This window comes from Limulus polyphemus, unplaced genomic scaffold (genome assembly GCF_000517525.1).
Source record: "Limulus polyphemus unplaced genomic scaffold, Limulus_polyphemus-2.1.2 Scaffold2471, whole genome shotgun sequence".
Lineage (NCBI taxonomy): Eukaryota > Metazoa > Arthropoda > Merostomata > Xiphosura > Limulidae > Limulus > Limulus polyphemus.
This window is the reverse complement of record NW_013668081.1, coordinates 128,022-140,577: the sequence shown is the minus strand read 5'-3', so window position 1 is coordinate 140,577 and position 12,556 is coordinate 128,022.

Sequence of the window (12,556 nt, the reverse complement as noted above, 5' to 3'; positions counted from 1 at the left end):
ACAATGTGGTATTATTTCTACAACTAATATTTTTTTTATTTATAGAGTTTTTTTTACATAAAACAACAGTGCTTAGAGCTGCATCCAAGACAGCCTCTTTTGTAGCTTTATAGTAAACAATAAACGTTTTCTTTATTTTTATACGTCCACAACTTTCCCTTCAGTTTAAATACTCATTTTTCTGGGGATAGAGATCCAATAACTGTTTTGAACAGAGCTGCTTAAGATTTAAGAATGTAAAGTAATATAAAAAATATCACATATTTCTAAGTTTAAAGATGAAAATAAAAGTAGATTTTACAAGTTAAAGGTATTGATACTATTTATTATAAAGCTCTAAACTCGCGGTTGAGAGATATATAACGGAATTCCAAAATGAACATAGAATCTAATTATCAAGCTAGGCCATGATTGGATAGTTATGTTGCAATCTGAGCTCTTCTTCTTTTAAAGTTGGATTATAATTTTTAATCAATAATCCAGGCCATGATCGTTTGTTTATTTGAAGTTGAGCACAAAGCAACTGAAAGGGCTATCTGTGCTTTGCTCACCACTGGTATTGAAACCCAGTTTCTAGTGTTGTAAATCCGCATACATACTGCTGTGCCACTGGACCGTGATCGGATAGCTAAGCTACAGTCTGTGCTCCAACTGGTTTGGAATTGGATTCTAGATTTTTTAATCATTAATCCACTCCGAGATTGGATTGATAAGCTATAATTTGTTCTCTCACTGGTTTGGAGTTGGACTCTGGATATTTAACTAGCAATCAATACTGTTAGCGTATTTCTAACTTCCAATATGACTTTCAAGCTGGAAAACTCTTGTTTAAAAGTTTAAAATATGATATTTTTAACAGTCATCGTAACTACAACCATAACTTAATCTTGTGAAAATTCGCAGCACCATTCCTAATCATCTTTGTGTGGCGACATTAATGAAAAGTTGTATTGGCACATAGTGAACTAAAATGTCTTTTTGAAGATAACTAGGTAGGTAGCAAGAGAGAAATACATATCACTATTGAATGTGTTTTCATCGTAAAATCTAACATCTGGGGTGTTATATCAATTTAAAGTTGGGGTATATAATATGTAAAATAATAACTAGAGATGACGAGGTTGCTGATAGGTAGGTAGCAAGAGAGAAATACATATCACTATTGAATGTGTTTTCATCGTAAAATCTAACATCTGGGGTGTTATATCAATTTAAAGTTGGGGTATATAATACGTAAAATAATAACTAAAGATGACGAGGTTGCTGATAGGTAGGTAGCAAGAGAGAAATACATATCACTATTGAATGTGTTTTCATCGTAAAATCTAACATCTGGGGTGTTATATCAATTTAAAGTTGGGGTATATAATATGTAAAATAATAACTAGAGATGACGAGCTTGCTGCGACGAGCTATTGAATTTTATAATTTTTATTATAAAACTGGATCTGGGTTTAAATTAGAGACGCAGCTCTCCAATTTTACTGTTCAATCAATGAAATGATAAACTTCTAATGCGCCATCTTATTGATTAGGCTATTGTTCCATCTCTCTCACTATATATTCAGTAGAACTGTAAACTCACTATGGATTAGGTTTAAAATGTGCAGTTTTACTCTCTATAGAGGCACACTTATATGAATGTGGTCGTCGTAATAATTTAGTATTAAAAAAAAGATTACTTACTTTCTTCAGAAAATTACTTTTATATAGACAAGAATGAAAAATTGATTTTTAAATCAAGCCGGATGTACATAAACTGTGGTTACAGACTATTCTAAGAAGTCAATCGTGGAAGTTATTTCGGTATGGTTAATAAGTTCAATTCTATCAAGTTGCAAATCTACGGCAAATGCAGACAAGGCATGGTGTAATGTATTCATGAATCGACTACCTGACGAAACGTTAGGAATGATTAATGTCACAATCTACTCAATAATAGCCTATATGAAAGATCTCCCGAAGGGAGGTTCTAAATCGTCATTATCATGACATTTTAATGCACCATATAAAGGACTCGACCACATCACTCACCTGCTTGTCTGCTTTGTTAACATCTTGTCTTCCACGCTGGTATTATTCCTACGAAGAGTGAATTTGTGAATTATTGATAGTTCATTAATTATACTATAATGGTTCATCGTAGGAACATCATGATGTATAACGCCGTTTATATTGTTCATATGGGAGCTATTTCAACCAGAAACTGTCTAATCGTAGAACTGTGTAATACGTATAATTTTAGACAGAATTACTAAATGTTAGGCTTACAAGAGTTATTTAGAAAAAGGGATCAAGGGACTGGGTGTGAGAATATAATTTTAAAATGCTTGAAAATAACCTCTTTTATCATATTACATAAGTGTCTATTTTAATTACATCTATAAGTATACGTTTTATAACTGATTGTGAAGGTATAATATTTAAAGCTATTTCATTTCTACGAACCTCAATCTCAACACAATATTTTGCCAAATCTTTAACTAAAACTCCAAGATAATTGTTTTTAGCCCATGTCTTGAAATTTATCGTTTTTAATTTATTGTTATATTTGATCCTCTCGCTGAATTCTATCCAACGGCTCAGCGGTAAGTCAGTGGCTTATAACGCTAAAATTCGGGTTTCGGTACCCACGGTGGATATTTTGTTTCCATGAATCAGAATCAAGCGCATTGTTTCACAAAATTTTTTTTCTAAATCTCCAATTAAATAAGAAAACGTAGATCCTTAAATTTACATACTTTTGGTTTTGTTTTTATTCAATTAGAAAGAAGTACTTTGTTAAAAAAAAACAACAACCCTGGTTTAAGTACACCATCATGCTTGCTTTATCTTCTCATGGGTATTAATATTTTACATCCTATTCAAGAAAGTACGCCATCTCTTGTAAATGCAATGTTATTAAATCTTTAGCTGAATTTCTTTGAAGTCCAATTTTTCAACAAGATCTAAGGAAATATAATCAAAACAAATATCTCTATCGGAAATCATCATACAATTACAACAAGTATGTTAAAACGAATTATATTTACTAACTTAATTAACAATCAGTTTGAAAGAAATTAAATTCAGTAGTAGTTTAATAACAGCGCTTATTTCTCATGTGATCAGTATAGGGTATTGCTTCAATTTGTATACTAATATTTCAAGTTATTTTGTTTATGACCAATGTTAATGAAATAACCAGAAAGTTATATGAACGTACTTCGGCTACGTTTCTTTTTCTCGTAGTGAAATTACGGCTCGTTTTACCAAAGTGATTACTTTACAATCGTAATATTCAACTTAAATTCACAACTAATCTAATTTCGGACTTTGTTTTATTCTTTTAGCACCAATATAAACCACATATTTTTTTATGGAACAAAGCTAATCTCAAGGGCGGTGTGTGGCTTAGCGTTGTCATACCTGGAATCCGAGGGTTTGAGTTTCGCGTCTTATTATTGCAAAAAGCAGCTCCGTACTTTGGGGGCCATAAGCGCGCAATAAGAGTGACGGTCAAATTCCTTTATTCTATCAGATAATAATATGGTAATGATTGACTTCTCTCTAGTCGATCAGTTAAAAATTAAAAACGGCTATGCACGGATACCCTTATGTGTAGCGTCCAGTGGCACAGCGGTATGTCTGTGGACTTACAACGCTAGAAACCGGGATTCGATACCCGTGGTGAGCAGAGCACAGATAGCCCAGCGTGTAGCTTTGTGCTTAACTTCAAACAAACAAACCCTTATGTTTAACTTTGTGCAGAAATTCTTAGAAACAATCAGAAAATATTATTTCAGCTTATTAGAAACAAACAGAAAATATTCTTTCAGCTTATTAGAAACAAACAGAAAATATTCTTTCAGCTTATTAGAAACAAACCAGATATGGATACAATTATTGATAATTTCACCTGTGGGGCCCACAATTAAACTAAAAGAACATAAATACCTTAATATGCTGTGGTATTTCCAGAGAAGTAATTAGTTTTAAAATTATAGTTACGATGTGGCCTACCTAACACTTTTTAATTAGCCTTTCTGAATGACTCTTAAGTTTATTATAAAAGTTGTTAACACTCTTGTAATTAATGAGAAGGTTTATTACCTCCAGCTCTAAAGTTTCCAAACAAATGTTGTCAGAAACTTCTTTTCACACATGTAGCTACCTAGTGATTGAAATAATCCGTCGGTAGACGGACACAAATAACTTATTAGCTGTACACAAACACATCAATTTCAGAAGATTTCCTGGCTGTCATTTTTCAACAAAAAATCAGGCTTTGTTGTCTTCTACTTTTTTAGCTGGTTGAAATTTATCTCTTAAGCCATTAGGTGTACATGGGTACTCAGCGTGATGAGATTTTATTTGTTTTTCTGCCAGAAACGTCAATTACTAAATCATGAAAAGTCGACATCGTAGTCAGTGCACACAGCTGATAACAAATGCCTTGCTCATTTTGAACGAGTGTCTCAACACTCTTGAGAGCCTGATTTTTCAGACTTCTTCTAATGCCAAGTCTTTTCTTTTCTTCCGAGTTTCATAGAATAATTTGTCCGGTTACTTATTGGGTGGGATCAAACTCCTAAACAACGATATATTTCAACAGCTATCCATGACAAGTTTCATTTAGCAGAAAACAAAATCTCAGAAGCCAGTTGAGGAAAAACTTTATCTGTGAATGAGAAGATATACCAACTGAATACTTAATGCTATAAAATGTAATTACAATGATTCAGTTGAGAAAAATCACCTGAATAATATATACATCAAAATATTTCCTTTAGTTCTGAAATGAAGCATCTGACTTGAACTGAAAGTTTATGAGCTGAGACACTACCATCTGGGAAAACAGACACGTGATATCATGATCTACTTTTGCTCTTTCTCTTCTAGGTTGTTATTGGTAGATATTCATGTTTTTATCCTTTATAAACTTAATATGGCTACTCTCATACCAACAGTATAAACAGCATACCACTGCTCTTCCTAATCATCACTGTAGCAAAACTTCATCGATCATTACAAGGTGTGGCTTAACGTTATCATATCAAACTATGATAAAAATACTAAGCTGTGGTTTAGGGTTATCATATCAAGTTAGGAAAACAAAGCTAAGCTGTGTCTTAACGTTATCACATAATGTTAGGATAACAAGGCTAAGTTGTGGCTGAACGTTATCATATCAGGTTAGGATAACAAAGCTAAACTGTGGCTTAATAGTATCACATCATATTAGGATAAAAGGCTAAGCTGTGTCTTAACGTTATCACATAATGTTAGGATAACAAGGCTAAGTTGTGGCTGAACGTTATCATATCAGGTTAGGATAACAAAGCTAACTTGTGTCTTAACGTTATCACATAATGTTAGGATAACAAGGCTGAGTTGTGGCTGAACGTTATCATATCAGGTTAGGATAACAAAGCTAACTTGTGTCTTAACGTTATCACATAATGTTAGGATAACAAGGCTAAGTTGTGTCTTAACGTTATCACATAATGTTAGGATAACAAGGCTAAGTTGTGGCTGAACGTTATCATATCAGGTTAGGATAACAAGGCTAAACTGTGGCTTAATAGTATCACATCATATTAGGATAAAAGGCTAAGCTGTGGCTTAACGTTATCTTATCAAGCTAGCTAGGATAAAAAGACTAAGCTGTGGTTTATCGTTATCACATCATGTTAGTATAAAAGGCTAAGCTGTGGCTTAACGTTATCTTATCAAGCTAGCTAGGATAAAAAGACTAAGCTGTGGTTTATCGTTATCACATTATGTTAGTATAAAAAAGCTAATCCGTGCTTAAAGTTATCATATTACGTTAGAACAGCAAGGATTATCTGCGGTGTAAAGTTATCACACCAAAGCAATATTATTTTATAATTTTAGTGTGATTGTTTTGTTGCTGTTGTAATTTTTAATCGTTTTATTGTTGTTAAGTTCGAAGCTACACAAAAAGCTATCGGTACTGTGTGCATCATGGAGATTTAATCGCGAATTTTAGTGTTATATGTTCTCAAGTTCACCGCTGGTCCACCAGACACTTCTATTATCTTAACATTTGTTTACGAAATCTGTTATCATAACAAGCTAGTCCTAATAATACTGAGCTGTGGTCTGAATATCATCGTGCCAATACAAATTTAACGCTAATTAGGCGTAATAAGGCCGACCTGCGGTCTGAACATCATCATACCAATATAATTCTAACGAAGCTAAGTTATGATCCATATATCATCATATCTAGTTAGGCCTAATGAGCTTGAACTTTCAAGGTTGACTTTCAGAGACAACGCATGTTGTAGCGGATGGAATACGCTAATCAGCAGATACTTTATGCGTGAAAGTGGAGTCATCTAACAACAGTTGTGAAATATTGTGTAACGTTTTTAAGTTATATTAGATTGTACAAGATATCTTCTGTAAGAAGCGCTTCTAAAACTAGTACTTTGAAAAACGTTCATACAACTATCCAAAGTTCGAAGTCACCAATCTGAAAACCGAAATTACAAATATAAAATCCGATGGCACTAATCTGAAATCAGAAAACTACCAGTCTGAGATAAGAAGTCATCAATATGAAATCCGAATTCACCAATATGAAACCCAAAGTCACAAATCTGACATTAGAAGATATCAATCTAAAATCTGAAGTTGCCAACCTGAAAACTGAAATTACGATTATGAAATATCAAAACACCCATCTAAAATCTGAAATATCAAAACACTAATCTACAATATGGAATATCAAAACACCAATCTAATGTCAATACGCTAATCTAAAATCTAAGGTCACCAATCTAAAATCTGAAGCTACCAATCTCAAACCTGAAGCCACCAATTTGAAGTCTGAAATCGTCGATCTAAAATCTGGAGCACCAATCTGAAATCTGAAATCGCCAATCTGAAGTATGAAGTCACTCATGTGTATATAAAAAAAAGTTAATTCTAGAAACTCCAGAAATGAGTTATATAATGGAACAATCTTCAATGTCCAGTCCTTGGAAAGATAAAGTTATTTTGTACAAGTGTGCAACAAAAATCGGACGAGATGTTCACATCCTGGGATATTTTTAAAGTTAAGTTACGGTTGAAAAAATCTAGTTGATAAGGAGAAACAAACATATATGAAAAATATCAGTGTAACTGTATATTTTAGAGTTAAGTTGTTACACTTCTACCGAGGTAAGAATAACAGACAGATAGAAAGAAGTCCGAGTTATCATATTTCTAAAGAACTAGAAGAAATTCTCAGGTCTAAGGATACCAGTGTTACCGTACATCTACCGAGTTATGAAAAACAAGCAGATATGAAAAAATATCTGTTTTGTCATACTTTTAGCAATACAGGAGAAGATGTGTTATAATTTTACAATGGGCTAGCTACTGAAAGTCTGTCCCTGTGAAACTTGAATAGTATTTTAACAATAAATTAAATAACATTGTCCTTGTTGCGCTTAGTAGTGATGATGTCATTTTGTATTTATTGTTGATGTCATTTGATGCCATATAGTAGTGTTGATGTCCTTTAGTAGAGTTTATGTCATATAGTAGTGTTGATATCACTTAGTAGTTTTGCTAACACTTAGTTATGATGATGTCATTTAGTAGCGTTGACATCATATAGTAGTGTTGATATCACTTAGTATTGTTGATAACACTTAGTTATGATGATGTAATTTAGTAGCGTTGATATCATATAGTAGTGTTGATGTAATTTTACATTTTTGATATCACTTAGTAGTGTTGATGTCATATAGTAGTGTTGATATCACTCAGTAGTGTTGATAACGGTTATGATGATGTCATATAGTAGTGTTGATTTAATTTTACATTTTTGATGTCATATAGTAGTGTTCATGTCACTTAGTAGCGTTGATGTCATACAGTAGTGTTCGTGTCACTTATTAGTGTTGATGTTATTTTATAGTGTGGATGTCATTTTGTAGTGTTGATGTCATTTTTAAGCGTTGATGTCATTTTATAGTGTTTATGTCATTTTGTAGTGATGTCATTTTGAAGTGTTGATGTCACTTTCGTCATGTCCATTATATTGATGAATATGTTTTTTTAGTTTGATAAACTGATTTTTTATTTAATTACCAGACGAGTGCAACACAATTAGCAATAAACTTTACAGACTTATTACAGATACTACAGCACAGTGTTTAATTAGATTGTTCATAGTTTATGAGTTCTAGTTTGTATTTTTTAATTATGATAAAGTTGATAAGATAATTTGCCGCCGTCCCTAAGTTTAAACTACTGGCTAGAGGGTAGGCAGCCAGTCAGCAGTAACTTACCGTCAACCATTCACGCTAAAGGGTTAACTGTGACTCTTATAACACACCCATCGATAATACACCCATCGCCTGCTCCGAACTTCAGAACTCTGTATTTAAACAGCTTTACTTAACAGTAAACTTTTCTATTTCTTTCCGTTTTCTTGTTGGGATAACAGATTCGAAATTTAAATAGTGACTAATGTTTCTCCAATATGAAAATAACGTTTAATTATGAAAACTCACAAAATTTAATATATTTTTTAACTTATTATATAAACAGCTATTTTCTATGTCTTTTAATTATATGTAATTTTCCAACCTGTCATAACAGCTGGACAAAAGCTACCTAAAATATTATTTCTGTCATATATCGGTTTGGTCATTTTAAATGGTACTCTGCCAAAACTCCTCTAGAGATGTGAGGTGGGGTGGAGGGGGAGGCAGCTTCACAGACCTCACACCGGAAGACCCGCTGATGTAAAATTAAATAACATATTTCAAAATATATTGGGATTTCATTCTTTTAATTATGTTTTCAATAAACTAAGATAAACTAAACAGTTTCAAAGTGACGTTATTTATATATTTTTTTTTCTAAAAATAGTTCTAAAATGTATTTGATCTCGTCTACATTTTTCTGAAATATAGAATAAAAGCTCTCTTTTTACTGCATTCTAACCAGAAACGGACTGATGACAGTAAAATTTACTTCGAAAATATAGAATTTAACTTTTCTCTTTCCATTATGTTTTCATAATGAAATAGACTGATGGTAGAAACATATATTATTTGCTGTGTCTCACTTGCTCTGAGCACACACACACAAAGACTCGATTAGCTCTTATCAGCGTGTATCTTCTTTGTAGCTAAGATTGGTATATTTCTTGGTGCTTTGAGCGAAGACGCTGAACATCGGGCTAATCTAGGTCGTCTTGGGGATTTGATCGCTTTGATGATCAAAATTATCCATAATACTATGTTGTTGTTTTTTGTCGTTCGTTTAATCCATAAGCTTTCTATTATTATAAAAATAACAAAATCAAGAAATTCACGAACTCACTTTAATCTTCACCGAACGCAGAGTCGTGAAGGGCCTCAGGGAATAGCCAGTTGAATATAATATTTAGTTAGAGAAAAATGGAGCGAAGCTGTTAAACAAAACTGAGGCACCTAGAAAAACAAACATCATGCAGCTCAGAAATTTCAATAAATCATGATGATAATATTTTAATGATGTATTTTCTGTTTCTTATTATCAATACGGTATTTTATTGGAGTATAAATATACCAATACATATTTGTTTTTATCCCTATGAAAACCACTATGTATAACGTTTCGCAGAATGTACACTCATGACACCAACGTATGATTTTTATTACTTTCAGGAAGCTTTGGTTGTTTTGCTTATTAAAAAACATTGTTCCTGATATAACAGTTAGGAGGCAATATTTTGAAGGTAACAAACGGGTAAAAACTTTATGCCTGATATAACCGCTAGGAGGCCATATTCTGAGAGTTACAAAAAGGCAGAACCCTTATGCCTGATATAACCGATACGAGGCCACATTCTAAGTGTTACATACGCGAAACGTTTTGCTTGATATAGCCACTAGGAGGCCACATTCTAAGTATTACATGCGGGTAAACTTTATGCCTAATACAGCCGCTAGGAGGCCACATTCTGAGAATTACATGGGGTAACATTTTATGCCTGAGATATCCGCTTGGAGGCCACATTCTGAGAATTACATAGGGTAAAATTTTATGCGTGATATAGCCGCTAGAAGACCACATTCTGACTACTGAGTATGGGTCAATCATTTATATCTGATATAGTCGCTAGTAGGCTTTCCATATGGGTATTTGTTTTTAGCATTATTAATGTTTATTTGTTTGATTGTGCTCTTGTTGGATTTTGCCAGGTAAAAGATTTTACTTAGTTCAGTAGGTTTGTTTGATTTCGATATTCCCGCAAAGCTACACTAGAGCTATCTACACTAGCTGTCTCTAACTGTGAACTTACAGACCTGAGAAAAGACAGCTAGTCAACAGTATCGCCTCTTGGGCTACTCTAATCGAATACTAAGCTTTCAACATCATTCTTATAAAACACCCAAAACTTCCGAAGTATGGAGCGCGATCTTACGGCAACGGGTCGCGAACCATTATCCCTCAGATCCATAATGTGGTTCGCTATCTACTAACTAGTTAATAACTTTATATGTTAAATTGATACACATAATATCACCCTTCGTGTACCAGTAACACTAACAATAACTTGGCTTTGCTTAGAAACGGCTACGTTTGAAAAGATGTAAGAATGAACTGTTCTTGGAAAAGTGTGAATGTTTGAACAACAAGATTTACTATGATTATTTACAGTGACTTTTTAATCACAGAACCTTAATAGAATAGAAGATTCTAAATCTACTGATAAAGAGACAGATATATTTAAACTTAGCTATTTCTGTTTGTCTGCTTGACATATTATTGTAAAAATAACATCTAAAAATGCCTGCCATTTTGGTGTGATATAGTCATATTAGTGTAAACTTCTTGTTTTTTGTTTTGTGTCTACCAGACTGCGAAAAGGTAAAAAGTGAAGATTTACATTACATAGTTTTAATAATTAATAAAATGTTTCTTTTTTGTCTTTTTTAAGGAGTTAATTTTTGTTTCTTTTTTTCCGCTTGTAGTTGTTGTTAAATGTCCATGAGCCAAGTGTATTATTAAACTATAATGGTTTCTGTTCTATTGCGTAAAGAAAATAAAATATAAGATGAGAAAACGTCAGATATTAACGGACTAGGGCCAACGAACGATAATCTTAGTATATCCTTTAATGTTGATCCACTATATGTGCTCTTAGCATTATTACGAACGAGTTGTTATGAGCATAAGCATTTCTCTAAGGGACTGCCACACAGGCTGAACTGGAGAGATATATTTCTATTCGCCTGTAACTTGATACAGAATCCAGTTGCGGCTGCGAACATCTGATTCATTCTCGGATCTTGTACCTTACAATTGCTGTCTACCAAGATCGACAACTAATGGTCACTTGCTTATGAGTACGAACAACTGTGCCATTGGTATGGACGCGGCTCCACGTTCATGCCTCTAACAATACTTTGAAACACCTCTAACTAATTCGCAAAAGTTTACTGTGATTGGCCAGAATCCATTCTTCCGATGGCTTTCTTTGAAGTCTATTCATGAAAAGTTTGCAGCATTTGCAATTTGCGATTCTCTTCAAATTAACAAATGAAACCGTTATATATGTAACATAGACTGAATGTTCAATCATGTAGATTTCATGCCACACGCTGATCATCAGATGCCTGATTTAAAGAAAAATTAACCGACAAGGTGATTAACGTTAATTTATGAGAGTAGTTTTTGTAGCGCCATAATTATTCAACCGATATAAAAGACAGTGTGTGTGTCGTGTCACGTCACACTTGGTTTCTCGAAATAGGAGGAGTTATTAAAACCAAAATGGATTTGTCCAGATAGAATAGCTCGATTACTGTCTGTCCATTACGATTTTAGTGAACGGGGTGCAAGGGGGCCGTGAAACCTTATAAGTGTAGTGAGTGTTGGTATAATAAGCCTAAAGTAAAGAAGTAGTGTAGGATCCCCTAACTTAGAGCCAAATGCATACAATTTATGATGAAAGTAAAATATCGATTCAATTTCAAACTTAAATCGTTTCTGAATTAAGCTATTTTCTGTTATATAATTAATGTTTTTAATAAAATACAAACCTCTTTATTCAACGGAGATTCTAACTTAGAGAGCAACTAATATTTTTCCATGTGTGTTGTTGCCCGATGAAGGCTCCAGTAAGATAGACGAAAGCTCGCAATAAAACTATTTTAACGTAGGAAAAGTCTGTGTATAATTCTACATATTAACTTACATACGTTATGAGTCTTAAACAACATTAGGTTATACTTTTGTTGCTTTTAATCTGTCTTGAGTATATTTTGATGAGTGTGGTTCTGTTTGGTACTAAATAGAATCCATTTAATCTGTCTTGAGTCTATTTTAATGAGTGTGGTTCTGTTTGGTACTAAATAGAATCCGTTTAATCAGTCTTGAGTCTATTCTAATGAGTGTGGTACTGTTTGGTACTAAATAGAATCCGTTTAATCCGTCTTGAGTCTATTTTAATGAGTGTGGTTCTGTTTGGTAATAAATAGAATCCGTTTAATCCGTCTTGAGTCTATTCTAATGAGTATGGTACTGTTTGGTAATAAATAGAATCCGTTTAATCCGT